At 47.8% G+C, this 16513-nt stretch overlaps 1 protein-coding gene across 1 annotated transcript in view; it reads left to right on the top strand.

Moving 5' to 3' along the window:
• ADGRB1 (adhesion G protein-coupled receptor B1) overlaps window positions 1-16513 on the top strand; it is a gene marked incomplete at both ends in the record, with an annotated part of 203242 nt that overhangs the window by 119893 nt on the left and 66836 nt on the right. The window lies entirely within an intron of this gene.

Genomic DNA, 16513 nt, shown 5'->3' with positions numbered 1-16513 from the left:
CTGCAAGTATTTTTGCATTTGAGAGTGGGCTTGGCTGCAGGAGGATACAGCTCCTTCCCCCAGGCATGTTTTATTATATCTGCAACTAAACTCACAGCTGCTCCTATGGGGTTTAGGCCTAAAATTGCTTCTTTTGCCCTCTTTCCAACTCCTCTGGCTGCTGGTTGGGTTGTGTTTTCCCAGCTCATTTTTTCCCAGCCTTGAGTCCACTCATGAGCATCAGGATGAGTCCTTTGGCTGTGCTGGGGGGAGAACTGGGGCTGGAATATCTCCTGAATCCCCCGACTGAGCCAGTCCAAGGGTTTGATGATGATGGGGAGCACCACCCTGGCTGAACCAGCTGGGACCCATCTCCTGCCTGTGCCTGCCCTGTGAGCTTGCATGGCTGTGCCTCATCCAGCTCCTCATTCCCTCGCTTTCCTCCCCAAATCTCATTTTGAACAAGCCCACGTTGCCTCCTGTCCCCAGAGGTGGCATCTCGTCATCGTTGGTGTCTGCGGTGGTGACATTTATGGTGCAGTTTTTCATGTGCCTTTGGAGCTCTCAGGACAAGAAGCTCCGTCCGCCTGTGTCATTAATATTATTTATTGCTATAAATCTCCCTTCTGGAGCCTTTGGCCCTGGCAGCTTGAAATATTTGTAACCCTGGTATGGGCACAGCTCCTTTGCAGTGAAAAAAGGCTTTTGGGACGAGTGTTGCTGCTGATTCGGACTGGCCAAGGACAGTTTGCCTGGGCTGGGACCTGAGAGATGCTGGTGTAGTGGGTGAAGGAAGCAGTTTTCCTTGATTTCAGTGCAGCTGGAGGCTGAAAGTGCTCTATTTTGAGTCAGTTTGGGAGACAGACATCCCTAAACTGTGATGGAGCTGTTCGGATCCAGCTCAAAAGCTGGAGTTCAGATTTGTGTTTGATTTCCCCTGCTACTTCCACTGGACAGAGGCAGCCTCATGCCCTGCTTTGGCACAACTGCTGTTTGACCATCGTGAAAGATTAAAACCTCCTAAATCAAGGAATATAGACAAGCATTTTGGGAGTGTCTTTTTGTTTTAGCTTTATACCCTGCCTGTCTTGGAAGGGCAATGCCTGTGGTGCTACACCTGCACAGAAGCTGTGCTGACAGAGAATAAGGGCAAAAGGAAACCACAGAGCTGCATGTGAGGCTTGTGGTGGTCGTTTTCTCAATATATTTTGGCAATTTTTGGAGGTGGGGAGGAAGCAGAGCAGGAGCCTGAGGATGAGCAGCAAAGCCTTTCACTCTTTGGTTGTCTCTCTGAGTTTGGCTTGTGTTGTCTTTGCTGCTTTCCACTTTGTGCTTGGCCTTTGTTAAGTCAATCAAGCTTTAAAGCTTGGTTAAGCACAGCTTGGATGGGGTTTTGGGAAAGCTGGTCTGGTGGAAGATGTCTCTGTCCAGCCAGGGGGTTGGAGTTGGATGATCTTTAAAGTCCCTTCCAGCCCAAACTGATGGTTCTGTGATTTGTGCAGCCCTTAGGGCTGGAGTAAAACTTGACAAATGCATTTCTGTTGCCTCTCCCCCTCCTTACTGGTCCTTCCTGCAGAAAACTGATCAGAGAGAGGCATCTGAGCTCTCCTCTCATTCCTAGGCTTGATGAAGTTTTGCAGCTGGTGGCAAGAACTTGTAGGGGTGCTGAGTTTCTTATGTCTGCGCTGAATTTTTGGGACGTCTCACCTCCGTGTTGGTGTTTTCTGACAGGCAAAACCAGCAGCTGTTGAGTTTTGTGGGTTTTTTTGTAGCAGTGCTGGCCTGGGTGAGTGCTGGCCAGGCAGTGAGCTGACCTGTGAGATGAGAGGAAACAGCTTCAAGTTTTGCCAGTGGGGCAAATCTAAAAGATCGAATATTAGGAAAAAAATTCTTCAAGAAAAGGGATTGTCAAGCAGTGGAACAGGGTGCCCAAGGAAGCAGTGAAGTCACCATCCCTGGAAGGGTTCAAGAAGTACGTGGATGTGGCACTTGGGCACTGGGTTGATGGTTGGACTGGATGATCTCAGCGATATTTTCCAGCCTTAATGATTCCAGGATTTATATCCCAGGACATTGCAAGAGGCTTTGTTCAGTGTTATCTCCAGTTTGCGAGAATGGGAAGCACCTTTCCTGGTGTGCTTCTTACCCATGGGGATAAAGCTCCTCTCTAAACTCACAGCATTTATTTTTTTGTCCCTCAAAACCTCCCTTTTTGGGATGGAAGGGACCTTCAAAGATCTTCTTGTGTCCCAAGGATCTTCCCCTGAAAAGATTGTCCTGTGCTGCAGGATCTCTCTGTACTTCATGGACAGTGCACACACACAAGGTGGGTTATTTTAAGCTCCTAAAATTCTGTAGGGCCTCTCTTCCACAGGGAGGAGATCCAGGTTTCCCAGCAGAAAAAAAAGAAAAAAAAAGTTGATGTTATGAATCAAATATTTTGTAAGAGTGTAGCAATTCTGATTACATTTTGATGGAAAATTATATCGGTTTTATTTAGATAAGACTGGAGAACTTCATTTGGAGGTGAACATTTTAACATTTATATTCTTCCATCATTTATCACGTGAAATGTGGAGTCTGGATGAGAACAAAGCCTTTTGCATACCTTGAGAACTGACAGTTCTCATGTTCACGACACTTTCCAGGCTGAGTTAATATTGGTTCTGCTTTTTCTGCAACTTTAACTCTTTAATTGAAAAATTGGACTTTTCTGAGGAAGGGAAGTTTTCAGTTTTGCCAGGCTTTGAGCCATCAGACTCTGGTCAGGTTGCACAGAGGTTTAGGGAATAGTTTGGTGTATTTGGGTGTGTTGTTGTGGCTACAGCCAGAGCTTTTCTGTGCCTGTCAGTGAAATTGTGACCTTGAGCTAGGCACTTCCTTGCTTTCTGCTTCCCTTTCTCCAGCTGCAGCACCCTTGCAGGTGACATCCCGGGCTCTGTGCATCCACATTTGCACAGTGCCCCCAGCCTGAAGGGTGCTCCAGGAAGCACCAAGTGCTGTCATTTCCCTGACAGAGCATTAGGAGCCTCCTCTTGCCTGCTTGGCAGGAGCTGTGCCAGGGTGAACATTGCTGAGCCACGAACATTTGGGCTTTTGAGGTCCAAATCCTCTGCGAGCTCCCGCGCTCGCGATGCTGGCACCCCTTCCTGCAATCACCCCGTCCTCTCCAGGATGCTGCTGTGTGTAGAGTGTCTCTTAGGAGCTGATTGTGCCTCTTGAGCTGGAAATGTTGCCTAAGATTTCCTGGGGATTTGTTCTGTTGCCACTGAACTCTCCCTGGGTGCGGAGATGCCAAGGTGGGAGTGGCAAAGGGCCACTCCAGCTGGACTCCTGCTCATCCCAGGAGAGCTCTGTGCTGGGATTGGGGAAGGATGTGGTCCAAGTGCTGCTGGGGATTTCTGGGCTTTGCCCATCTCCTGCTCCACAGCAGGAGCAGCTGCTGTGTTGTCTCTGGGGTGCTTTTCCCCGAAGTCCGTGGCAGCCTGTAGGAGCAAGCTGGTGATTCTGTAAATCACAGGCTGCTCTTTGCTGTGCTCAGCAGGGAGGCTCTTGTCACTAAATCCAGTTTAGCCCTCCTGAGTTTCAGCAGGCGTGGATAGAATGGAGAAGACAGGGTAGGAATCAGCTGGGCAGACAGTCTTCCCCTCCTACTCTCTCTCTTAATGTGATTAAGGAGAAGACAGGATGTGTGATGCTGTCAGGGGGGCAAACTTGCCAACCCACAGTCTAACCCCCTCCATTATTTTTCCAAAGTGCCCTCTTAACAGAAAGTACTGGCTTGTGTCCCTACATTTTTGTTTTGCTGGAAATCACCTGGTTTTAAAGGGTTGCTCTGTCACTGACATGGGGTCTGTCAGTTTGTGTTGCAGAGTAAATTCGGGTTAAATCTCATTTGAGTTTGAAGAGGACGCGGAGTTGATGTACAGGTGATTTAAGTTGGGTTTTAAGAGGAAGGGGATCAGTGACAGAGCTTGTGGTGTGCTCCAGGTGCCAGAGGCAGCCTGGGTTTGTTATTCAGCTGGGAGAATTGACTGGAGATTGCCACTGCTGTGTGCCATACACAGATACCTAATAAAAGATCCCATTAGCAAATAAGTGATTGATATTGGAACATACACAGGCAAGGCATGAGAGACGAGTGGGATAGGAATTCCCTCTCAGCACTGTGCTTCTAGCAGAGACAACACTTGAATATATTAGAAGAAGACAGGTAGCACAGGAGGTAATAATAGGAGGATTTGGCTCAGCATAATAAGCAGTCATCCAGCATCCCACCTCCTTGGCGGCTGTCTGCGGATTTCGCTGTCTGTCGATCCCGTTGGGTACTTGGGGAGATATTCCCAGCTGACAGCTTCCCTCCCCGAGTTCCTGCTCAGCGCTGGTGGATTCGCCCAGGTCTTTAACTCCTGACAAAACTCCAGCTGGTGGGATTGCAGCAGCGTGGGGCTGCGGCTCGGCCCCCGCCAGCCGGAGCCGGCGAGCTCGGCGCAGCCCTGGCAGGGACTCTTCTGCAGGCAAATGCTGCATCACCCTCCTGTATCTCTCCATCTGAAGGGGACGTGGGAGAGGAGCAGGATCAAGTGGCTGGGAGCTTAAAGCCGCTGTGGGATTCAGTGCCGGAGCGTGAGTAATGCCGAGCCAAATTCACCCTTCGGTGGAAAGGCGAGAGCGGCGCTGGCATTAACCAAGTGACCCCAGGAGCAGAGCAGGGCTGGGCTTGGTCCCCTCTCTTCAGCTCAGATTAAAGCCTCACTGAGAATGCCTGGGATGCTGCATGTCCAGGCATTCCTGAGGGGTTTGGTGCTTATTCTGAGCTGCAGTGCTTAATGGCTCGTTGCCATGAAGGCAGCTTAGCAAGTGTGACAGCTGCCCTATTACCCTGCCACAGCTTACTGCTCTGCTAAGGAGGTGTGGATTTAAGCCAGGACACCAGGGTCTTCCCAATTCCCACTTTTCCCTTTCCTGAGAGCTCGGAAAGCAGCGCTCAGCCTCGCTTGTGAGCAGATCTGAGTGGCAGAAATGTGAACCATGAGTGTTACCTGCCTGGGATTGCTCTGCTCTGGGTCCAGGCAGGATGACTGGCACGGCCCAGAGTGTGGGAGGGCGTGTGGGAGGGGACGATGTGTCAGAGATGTTTGGTGTGGTGCCTCCACACTGATGGCTGAGCTCTGTGAGACATTTTGGCTCTTTCCTCAAAGAAAAAAGGCTGAGGGGAAAGAGGATGATAATCTTCAAACAGGTTGAAGGTGGCTGTGGAAAGGGAATAATCTGCTTTCTCTGTCTGCTGGGGATTGGGCTCAAATTGCAGAGTGAGAGATTTAATTCAGGCACAGGGGAAAACCTTCTGACCGCAGGGATAGTCAGGAGCCCAGACTCCATCCGCACAGGTTTTCTTGAAGAGGCTGGGGGTGGTTTTGATGGTTTTGCATCAGGCTGAGGCGTGAGCTGAGCTTGTCAGGTCTTTTCCACTGTTACCTGGAATTCTGTAATACAGATCCCCTTGGTGTCTGTGCCTTGCTGTGTATAAAGAGAGGAACATGGCAGAGGGGCAGCACATTGGTGGGAGGGGGAGGAGTGCACTGGAGGCAGGTGGGAAAGCCAAAAATCACCAAGTCTGTCCACAACTTCCCACTTCCACTTGTAGCTGTCGATCCACTGTCATCTCATATTTACAACCTGCAGTTTGTGCCACTCGGGAGCTTCAGCACCACTCCAGCCCTGCTCAGTGCTGAGCCACAAAGCCACCCTGACCCAAGTGTGGGAAATTCAGCTGAATTTTCCATCTGGAACCCCAGGATGCCAGGATGGGGGCGGGCGTGGGGGCCCGTGTAAACAGCACAAGGTTATTAGTCATGGCGAGGTGGTCACATCTGCCGGGGTTGGGCTGTGGGCACTGCACCAGGCAGGGCTTCACAGGGGAGGTTTGGAGCTCTGGGAGCTCGGGGAGCTTCTCCCAAGGCAGGAGGATGGCGTGGGAGCATCACAAAGGGGCTTGTTTGAAAATGGTAACGAGTGGGTGCTGGAGGCTGGGTTTCATGGGCTCCTGGGGCGGGAGTCAGAATTAGTGCTAAATGAGATTATCTTCCTTTTCAAAGCACTTCAGGGACTGAGCACGGTGCGTTCAAAGAGTCAGGCGAGCTGTTGAGTGCTGCTTGTCTTTCTTCTATTATTCTGCACCCATCTCCGTTGTACTTTGGCCTGGAAAAGCAATTCTTTAGGTAAATTTGACAGTCTGTTTCACCTCTGAGCCCTTTATGCCCTGCAGAAAGGCTGAGGTTGCCCTTAAATTGCCATGCGGTAGGAAATGGGCAAGTCATTATTATTATGTTCATTTAAGTCCAAATTGAAGCAGTTTATGAAAGGTTTGTGCCCTTCATACTTTTGCTGTCAAGTAATAGCTGGGTAGATAAACCTGCTGGCAAGATTTTGGTAATCTTTAAGCAAAAATGGGCAATATGGATGGAAAAGTAATGTCAGAGTTGTAATTGGGAGTATTTGAGCTCAAAATGTCCCTCTGAATGTGAGGAGTGTCTAATGAAGAAACTGATATTGTGCTGGGTGTGATAACAGCCGGCCAAAACTCAGCCTGCAGTTCCATTGCTGGCTGCCTACCTGCCCTGCTCACCACAGGAATATACAGAATATATTCAATAAATCCGTGAAAGCAAAATGACTCCCTCTTTTCCCACAAGTGAGACAATGCGTTCATTTTCCATGAAGAATGGTTCTTTTTCCTCTTTTTAAACATGGCAATCATGCCTGCATCTCCCCAGGTGGGGAATATCCGACTGCTGGGGCCACTTTTGATTTTGTTTATATCAGCTCAGTACAGCTGTAAATCCAGGGGCTGTTACAGCTTTGCTTTCCAATCACTCAGCTGTGAATGAGTTGGGGGTTGGGGTTGGAGGCTGATTCCTCGAGGGCTGCTTGGAGATCTCTGTTTCTCATAGAGGGAATTTGCACCAGTAATTCCCCAGTGACCAGCTGGGGATGGAAACATGCTGGATCCCAGGGGCTCCTCGGATTGCAGTGGGAATAAAGCTGTCATTATCCTCATAACAGCAGAATAACCCAAATGGCTGAAATCCCCTCATCATCTTTTCTTAGCCAAGAAGGCCCTGAAAGCCTCTGAGAACTGGCAATGAACTGGGGGTGTTTTACTCCAAGGTTGTTGGTTCAGCCTTAGTTTGGGTCAGGAGCCATTGTCAGGAATAGTGATGGAATAGTGAGGGATAGGAGCATCTGCAAGTCATAATTAAGGTTTGTTCTGCCTGGAGAATAGGAGACTGAGGGGAGACCTCATCAGGGTCTGCAGCAGAGGGGCAGCACCAATTTTTTCTTTCTGTGGCAGTGGTAGGACCTGAGGGAATGGCTGGAGCTGTGTCAGGGGAGGTTAGGCTGGATATCAGGAAAAGATTCTTCATCCAGGGGGTTGTTAGGCACTGGAAGAGGGAATGATCATGGCCCTGAGACTGACAGAGATCAAGGAGTTCTTGGACAACTCTCTCAGGCACCAGGTGGGAGTGTTGGGGTGTCCTGTGTCCTGTGCAGGGCCAGGAGTTGGACTCGATGATCCCACTGGGTCCCTTCCAACTCAGGATATTCTTTGTTTCTCTGAATTAAAAGGTCTTGGATAAAGGCAGGTTTTAACAGATGCTTCAGGCATGGCTTGTGCAGTCTTTGCCCAAATGTTCATTCCTTGTGCTTTGGAGGAAGCTTTTTCTTGTGGACTGCTCTTCAGCAGTCAGGAAAAAGGGAAAGTGGGTATTTGCTCTCTGTGATGGTCAGCAGACGGGTGGTCTGAATATTTGGGGCAGGAGCCATCCTGCAGACACCGAGACCTCAGGTGTTCCCCACTCCTCAGATGGGTCTCTCCAAAGGGCAGGATAGAGGGGAATGGGGAAGGAACGTTTTGCCCGTGCTGTGGGGAGAGCTGCTGCTCTGGCACCACTCTTCAGCATGCCACTGATAGTGTAAAACAAACAGCGGGCTAGTTTGGAGTAATTTGGTGAAACGCTGTTGCCTGGCATGGAACCAAAATACTGCTTAAATCAGGATAAACACAGTCTGGATCCTACTCTCATTTTCCATTCCCAGTCTGCTATGGACTTATTTTATTTTAGCTATGTGTAAATCTTACCACATTTCCCTGCAAGGTGCTCAGCTGGGAAGCTGCAAGGGATGAGGGCAATGAGCTTCCAAGTCAGTTATGGAATTTGAACTGGTTGTTCTCCATGTAGCACAAGGAAAGGGCAATTCCAAGTAGGAGGGTGCAGGAAAGAAGACTCATTTTTAAAGTAGTTACAGAGCATATGTCCCTATGGTAAAATAATGCCAGTAATGGTAATAGTGGTAGTAGTAACAATGATTATTATGATAATGATAATAATTGTAAGTTCTATGGCAGAGGCAGATCTAGAACAGGAGCAGCTCTAACAGCTCCTGTAATTGTCCCTAATGTTTCATTTTTATAATGTTCCTTGGATGTGTCTTAGCTTGTGGCAACCAGCAATGTTCAGGACATGGCATGGTCCATGAATCATAAAAGTGTTCAGGTTGGAAAAGACCTCCAAGATCATCAAGTTCAACCTTCAACTGAATCCCACCGTGCCCCCTGAACATATCTCAGAGTGCCACATATGCTTCTGTTTTTTACACATTTCCAGGGATGATGACTCTATTGCTTCCCTGGGGAGCCTGTCCCAATGCTTTAACCACCCTTTCAACAGAGACATTTTTCCTGATATCCAAACTGAACCTCTCCTCTTTTTGAGAGCGTTTCCCCTTGTCTTACCATTATTTGCCTGGGAGAAGCAGCCAACCCTCACCTCAGCCCAACCTCATTTCAAGGAGTTTTGGAGAATTAATGTTGCACTGAGCAGTATGGACAAGCCCCCTCTGCTTTGAATGTTTGTATGAATACCTGCATTGTACACTTGATCTCAGGGCAGTGGAGTGGATCCTGGAGCATTTGGTTTTCCAGGACTGACATGGGGAGATTGAGGTTTGCTGTTTCCTGCAGTGCCTGTGTCGGTGCTGCTGCACAGCGTGATTAAAATTCACTTCTGCCCCTGTTTTCTCAGAAGCAAAAAGCTCCTGCCCATGGAGGAATTGGCCATTTTGATTATTGCCAGCTTCATTGTGGAAAATGGTTTTATTTTCTCTTCTCTATGCCTTAAAGGGAAAGGCTGGAACAGAATGATTTTTCCATATGCATGGAAAGCAAAGGTTTAAAAACCAGCCATGCCATCAGACCAGCTCACAAACAGTTAAGCCAAAAGCTCTGTCCTGTCTCTCCCCCATCCTTCCCAAAGGTCTTGAACATCAGAGAATTAAGGTGCTGGTGCTTGATTGTTGTGACACAGCCCTAAGACCCCCCCAAGGCATTAGCACACAGCAGGAATCTAAGCTGAATTAAGCCTTGGAAGAGAGATGGAGGGGCAGTATTATTCCCTTCCATGTCCAGGGGATCGAAATAGGCCCCCAAGAAGATAAAGTCAGTGTTTGCCCCCTAAATCAGATCAGCTGAGAGGCCTTTGAAAAGATTGGCTGAAGTGAAGGAGCTGTGTGTCCACAGCTGACCTGTGGGTGAGCTGGCAGCAGACCCTGCTCTCCTCCTTGGGGTCTCCAGCTCCTCACTCTGCTTCCCAAGCCACAGCTGGCAGAGGGATGCAGAGTGACTCAAGGATCTTCATCAGAGCTCCAGAAAACCAGGATTTCAGCAGCTTGGCTGAGTGAGGTGCAGTTGGAAAGGGACAAATAAAGCAGATAAAACTCTGAGTGTTTTAAAGAATGATGGTGAAAACGTTTGGGAACAGCTGTCAGGTCAGGAAGAGAGAGTTCCTCAGCATTAATATGGGCCTGATCCTTCCATCCTTGACATCAGGACTGGACATTGAGGCTCTGGGAGAGCAGCCTGGGAGTTCCAGCCTGGCAGTCAGCATTGCTGACTGGCAGGTACGTAATGCCCACTGTTAACTCCTGTAATCCCCTGCCAGCCTGGAGGAAATTATCCTGACAATTCCCATTAAGGAGAGGCTGAGTGACCACTCCTCTGCCCTGAAAACTTCTTCAAAGCTGTTTACTAAAAGCAAATTGTCACGTTGTGTCTTGTGAGAAGACTCAATACCCACTGAAGAGTTGGTGATTGTTAATAAATAGTAGCGTGTTAAGTCGCCTCTCTGGGTGATTTTTGTGTGTTGTAATTACACAGAATTGCCTGTTAGACCGGCCAAATAACAAATGTGAGCTCCACAAATGTGTTCCTGATAATGGGTGACTGTTAGCTTTGACATGGGAAGTCTGTGGTTTTGATAGGGGAAAAGCAAAGCAAGGTGGAAAACTTCTGGACCTGGCTGGCAGTGGCTGAGCTGGGAAGGTGTCACATCTTCCTGCAAGAAGGTGTGAAAAGATGATTTATTAATGATGCCTCTAAGGGATCTTCGTGCAGGGACCTCAAAGCCCTTCTCAGAGGTTAAATGATGGAGAAGAGAAGGCTCTGGGGCGACCTTATTTTGATTTTCAATATGTGAAGTGTTAGAAGAAAGGTGGAGAAAGACTTTTTTACAGGTTTAATTCAGGATAGGGTTAATTTTAGTTTTTTGGGTTGTTGGACACTGCCATTGCTGCCACAGAGTGAGAGGATGTGGGGGAATGGCTTAAACTGAAAGAGGGTAGAATTATATTAAATATTGGGAAGAAACTTTTTCCTGTAAGGGTGGTGAGATCCTGGCACACGCTGTACAGGAATTCTGTGGCTGCCCCATCCCTGGAAGTGTTCAAGGCCAGGCTAGATGGGGTTTGGAGCAACGTGGGATAGTGAAAAGTGTCCCTGTCCATGGGATTAGATTATTTCAAAGATACCTTTCAACTCAAACTATTCTGTGATTCTGTGGGAAAAAAAGGAATATTTCGGTCCTTTCTCACTTTCTCATCTTTTTTGAGTTGAGTGAACCCTGTAAACCTCTTACAAGGCTGACCCACCAAAAAATCTCCTCTCAGCCCTGGCCCAATCCTGACATCCATGAGGAAATGCTTGTGTCCTGCTCTCCCTCTCTCCCTGTCTTTCTGCAGGAAATTGCTGGTCCAGGGAGAGAAAACTGAGCCTTCCCTTGAGCATGCCCAGGGTACATGGAAATTTCCCATCCCAATGAAGAATAAATGTGATATCCACAGGGTCTGAGCCTGGATGAGAAATCCTGAATCTGACTGAATTGAGGATTGAAAAAATGAGTGTTTTTTTGGCAGCTGACAAGAGCACATTCACCTCTTGGTCATTCAACCCTCCTGAGTTGTTTTCTCCAGCACTGACACACACCTTTTGTTCTGGAAGCTGTTTGCTTCTGTAAGCCCTGCTAAAAGCATTATTTTCCTGCAATTTTGACACCTCTCTCCCTGCTTTGACAAGAGTTGTCCAACCAGCAGTGAAATCAATGCAGTGTGGCTTAAAAAAAATTTTCACAGGAGTCATAAAAAGCCTTTGGACCAGTGGCACAGCAAAACCATTCCTGTGCAATTCTTGGAATAAATCCCACCCAGCTGGTCCAGGTCTGTGTCAGGAGAGTGGAATGAGCCTGGTTGCTTTGAGCTTGTGACCTGTGAGGGGAGAGAGAGGGACTTGCTCGGTCTTGCAAAGATGTAAAGGGCACTCTGGTCACAGCCTGTGGGACAGTTACAAAAATTATAAAACCAAATTCCTCTGGCTTGTGCCTGGTGGTTTAACAAGGGGGAAAAGACAAACTGTAGCTCAGGAGGTGCACGGAATAATTTAGGCTGAGAAGAAAATCTCCGAGACAGTCCAAGCGTTAACCTGGTAACGCCACGTTCAGTTCACGGCTAAACCACGTCCCTAAGTGCAATATCCAGACATTTCCTTAACACTTCCTGGGATGCAGGTTCCATCACTTCCCTGAGCAGCCTGTTCCAATGCTTTTCAGTGAAAAAAATGTTTCCTGATAGCCCATCTAAACCTCCATTTTGTGCGACCTCAGGGAAAACTCTGTCGCCAATAGAGAGTTGAGGCTCTGGAATGGGCACCTGTGGGATGGGAGCTCTCCATCTTGGAGAATTCCCAAATCCAGACAAAGCCATCACCAGCCTCACCTGATGTTAGGGCTGGTCTTGCTCCAAGCTGCAAATTGGGTTGTAAAGCTGGAGATGTCCCTTGCAACCAGAGCTCCTGCAATTCTCTGACTTCATGAATCTTTAATTTCAAATGTTCAGGAAGTCAGGCTCAAGGCAACTATTATGAATAGCAAACACGTTTCCAAAACCAAACAAAGCCCAGCCCCCCCAAATTCCAAACTCGTGTGCCCGTGTTTAATTTCAGAGCAGAATAAATGGTTTAATTTTTCGGTGATTTTATTGGTGTGATGTTGTGCCTATAAAGACTTTGTTCAAGCCTTTCTTGGAATAAAGGATGGAAAAAGCAGAAAGAACAGCTTGGTTGTAAGGTCTGGGGCAAACTGCACAGCATTAAGGAATACTTTGTTCTAATTGGAGCCTGTTTGACCCTGGAGCCAGAGCAGGGTAATGGAAAAAGCACAACTCAAATCGAGTAGCTTTTCACAGCATTCTGCAGAAGGCCAGAGAAGGAAAGGGGAGAAATGAAGAGAATTTGAAAGGGGGAGAGCCGTAAAAACGCATTAAGAGCAAGAAAAAAAGGCAGAATATGCTGTGGGAAATAGCCAAAGGAAAGGAGACAGAGAAGACAAAGGAGAGCAAAAATTAGGGAGAAAGGAAGAGAAGGAAAAAGAAGGAAGCAAGGTGAAATTGCAAAGGGAAGGAGGAGCGTCCTTCTGCCCTGCCAGGCAGAGCGATGAGGTGGCAGGACAGCGAGTGGCCCCAGGCAGCAGCACTCGTTATTTCCATCCTGGCTGATGTCATTGATTGCCTCCCTCCTCCCCTGTCATGCCTGGTGACAGAATCACAGCCCTGGCGACTCAGAACGACCTGCTCTGTTCCCGACTGGCCCAGGGAAAAGTTTTATTTCCAGCTCCAAACAGGAACAGTTTTTTCTGTGTTTCAGGGTAATTTTGGGTGGCCCCTCTCAGCAGTTCCTCTCCAGTCCAGGCAGGTAGGGATCCTATTCCTGGCCTGTCTTCTGCAAACAACCAGTTTTTTCCCCAGCTGTGATGCTGGAAAAATCCTATAGGGCTGTTCCTTCTCTTACTTTGACGTTTTTCTGTTGGTAGCATCTTTATTTTTTAAACCAACCTTGATTTTCCCACTTTTCCTGCTTTAAGGAAATTTCCCTCGCAAGGCTCAGATCCTGCAGCATCTGACCACCTTCTGTCAGGGGGTTTAATAAGTCAGGAAAAAAAAAAACAAATGATGATTTGTTTGTAGAACAGAAGATGTGGTGGATAGAGAATGAAGGTGGGGAGGATGAAGAAACCTTAGTAATGAAGGAAGAAAACAGAATCCTAAGATATTGGGGCCTAAGTCTTTAGGACTTGCTTAAGACAACAGTAAATGTCCTCAAGATGTACCAGGGGAGGTTTAAATTGGATATTAGGAAAAGTTTCTTCATGGAAAAGGTGGCAAAGAATTGAAACAAGGAAATAGCAGAGTCACTGTCCCTGGAAGTGATCATAAAATATGGATTTGGCACTTGAGGGAGGACATGGTTTAGTGGAGAATGTGGTGGTGGTGATGGGTTGATGGTTGGGCTTGCTGATCTTAAAGTCTTTTCCAACCTTAATTATTTGAATATTCCCAAAGGAGCAAGCTCCTCTTCTTCCTGCAGCCAGTGATTTTGTGGTTATCCCCCTTACTGATGCCAACAAAAATTCCATCAGGGCTGGACCAATCCTTCCTTTCCTGTAGGATGGAGGGATGAGCTTCATGGCATCTCTTCAGCAAAAGCCTTTCTTTTAGACATGGGGTTTGTGAAATTTTGTAGGAGGAAGAAGGAGGTGCAGATCAGAGTCTTTCCTGTGGGATGGGCTGCAGATGGAGATCAGTTGTTATCCTAAAGCCTGGCTTAAGCTTGGCCAGTCATCATTTGTGTAATGCCTTGTCTAGGAGCAAACATCTGAGCTAGGAATGATCCAGTACATGTGGAAGATCCTTAGTTAGCTTCAGGATCTCTGAGAGGGTTCTGGATCATGTGGGACAGTGGATGGGGAAGGCAGTGAGAGAACCTGAGGTCTTTTGAGGTGGAGTGATCTCAGGGAGGATGTGGAAGGGAGGGCAGCTGGGGTTGCAGTGCTGGGATTTAGGGATGCAGCCTGCTCATCTCTTAAAAACCAAACTCCATTCCCTTGATGGTTCAGGAATGAGTTACATGTCGGGCTTTCTTTGCTTTAATGGAGCTCCTCCCCCACTTTTATCCAGTTACCCATGAAAAGTCAGTGAAATGAGACCTACTTAAATCAAATGTCACAATAGATGCTCATCCCAGGCCACCGTTTGTGCGATGTGAACTCAAATTGCCGTAAGGGGGGAGCAGGGAGAGGGAAAGGCTTGGGAAGGAGCTTGGAGAGAGCAAGCAAGGAGCCATCCATGGCTGAGCCTCTTGTGTTCCACAGTGCTTTTGTCACAGCCATGCCCCTCTGCACTGGGACAGGGTTGTCCAGCAGGATTCTGCAAGGGGGACAAAGCAGGCTGTGGCTTCCTACAGGACATTGCATCCATCTCTGCCACACCCCACCTGACAAAATCAGAGTCCTTTCCACATTTCAATTTATAAGGAGCAAAATATGCGATATCAGCACTCACCTTGCCTGGATGATGTCCAAATTCAATTTTGTTTGATGGAAGACAAAATCAAAGCGTTGATATTTTCATTGAAATTTATGTTTACCTCGTTTCCAGAAGCATGTTTCTAACCTTGCATGAAGATTTGGCTGGAGTAAATTCTCAGGATGGGAGCACAGGCATAGGAGTTGATGTAAAAAATCACAGTGATCTAGGTGTCTGTAAAAGCTTAGGGAAAGAATCCACAGGAGACCTGAAACATCTCTTTCATGAGGATTTTGGGAATCTCAAAGCAGAAGGAAATGCAGGAGGGATTGGTGAGGCTGAGGTTTCTTGTGTGTAGCTGGTCTGCACCTAGTGAAGATCCCTCAGACCATCTGTACTCCTTTTGGTGCCAGCTGGGCATTCAGGCCATTGACTGTGTGTGACATCCCACCCTTAAGGGGAAGGAAGCACCCAGAATTTTTGGTCAAAAGGAATGGCAGAAGTCAGAAGGGTCCCAAGTTTTATAAGTGAATTACGGGGGGAAATTGTTATGTTAGTCCCTGATCTGGTGCCAGCACATGGCAGTGGGTTTTAGATAAAGGGGTAGAGTGGAAGGGAAAAGGAGGTGGATTTAAGGGGGGGGGGGACAGAAACAAAGGAGAAACAAGGAAAGGGAAAAAGAGAAATCACCACTGCTGGCTCCAGTATTGATCCAGCTGATGGGGTGCTCAGGGTCCTGGGGTGTCCATGAGCCCAGGGAGTATCTTTTTATAGATCAGTTTTCTCTGCTTTGGAGATAAGTCTCTCTCTTTCCATGCACATCAGTTGTCATGCACAGCCTGTTGTTCTAGACCTCTCTGGAAGTGGGTTGGAGCCTTCAGGGATCTTGGGTGGTCTTAATCCATCCTAGAGTCCATGCCCAATTCTCATCCTTATTCCTGTGCCTGCACTTTGCTGGGTTGTGCTCATCTCCAGGTACCAGAACAAGGATTTTTTTTTTCCCAGAAAAGTGCTGCCTTACCTGTGCATGGCCCCTTCTCCAGCCACACCTTGTTCTTGCTCACTGTGTGTTATTACCAACAATCCTTGGTTGGCTCCACAACCATCCATGTTTGAGACATTCACATTAATCCCCTTGTTTTCTAGACTTCTACAGTTGTCACTAAATTTTGGAAGTTCTTGTTCCATCCTTCCCGACAGCTGCTGAGGGGTTCCTTGCGGTGGAGTGGTAAAAGTTTTGTTCCTCATTAATTCCCCTCAGCTGTGAGAGGTGTCCTTGTTCAAAATAAGCAAATAAGGAGGATTTTCCCAAGCGCTCAAAAATTCAGGGACAATTCAGCTCTGACCTCTGCGTATCAGGGTTGTTCATCTCTTTTTGTGGAGTAACCCTGTTGTGACTGTGAACCTTGAGTAAGTGGACACAGGTTTGGTTTGTCCACGTGCTGAGCTGGCCAGGCTCCATTTAAACCCAGCACTGAGCCCTGCCTGATGTATTTTACTTCGCAGAAGGCTCAGTAGCCTGGAACAGAGCTGCTGTAGCCTCAGCTCCATGGCACCCCTCTGACTAGAAGTTCAGGCTGAGCAGCCTCATGCCTGCCAAAAAAACAGTGCAGTCAAGTCCTTAGAGGACTGCCTGTTTCATTCCCAAATTCATGCATAATTTACTTTCCTTTTTTTATTTTATCTCCTGTGCTAAGCCCTTGCTGTGTCAGAAGCCATCTCATCTCCATGAGTGAAGTGCGAGGTGCTGGTGCTGTGCCAATCTAATGACAACCTTGACTGGGCTCCCTGTCCTCTGCAAACGGTGTCACCCTAAACAGAGGGTTCTTGGTGTCTGTTCTGCGTG

This window comes from Fringilla coelebs, assembly GCF_963513975.1.
Source record: "Fringilla coelebs genome assembly, chromosome: 1".
In the NCBI taxonomy this organism is placed as follows: domain Eukaryota; kingdom Metazoa; phylum Chordata; class Aves; order Passeriformes; family Fringillidae; genus Fringilla; species Fringilla coelebs.
The sequence above is the reverse complement of the archived record's forward strand: the minus strand, read 5'-3'. Positions and strand labels throughout refer to the sequence as shown.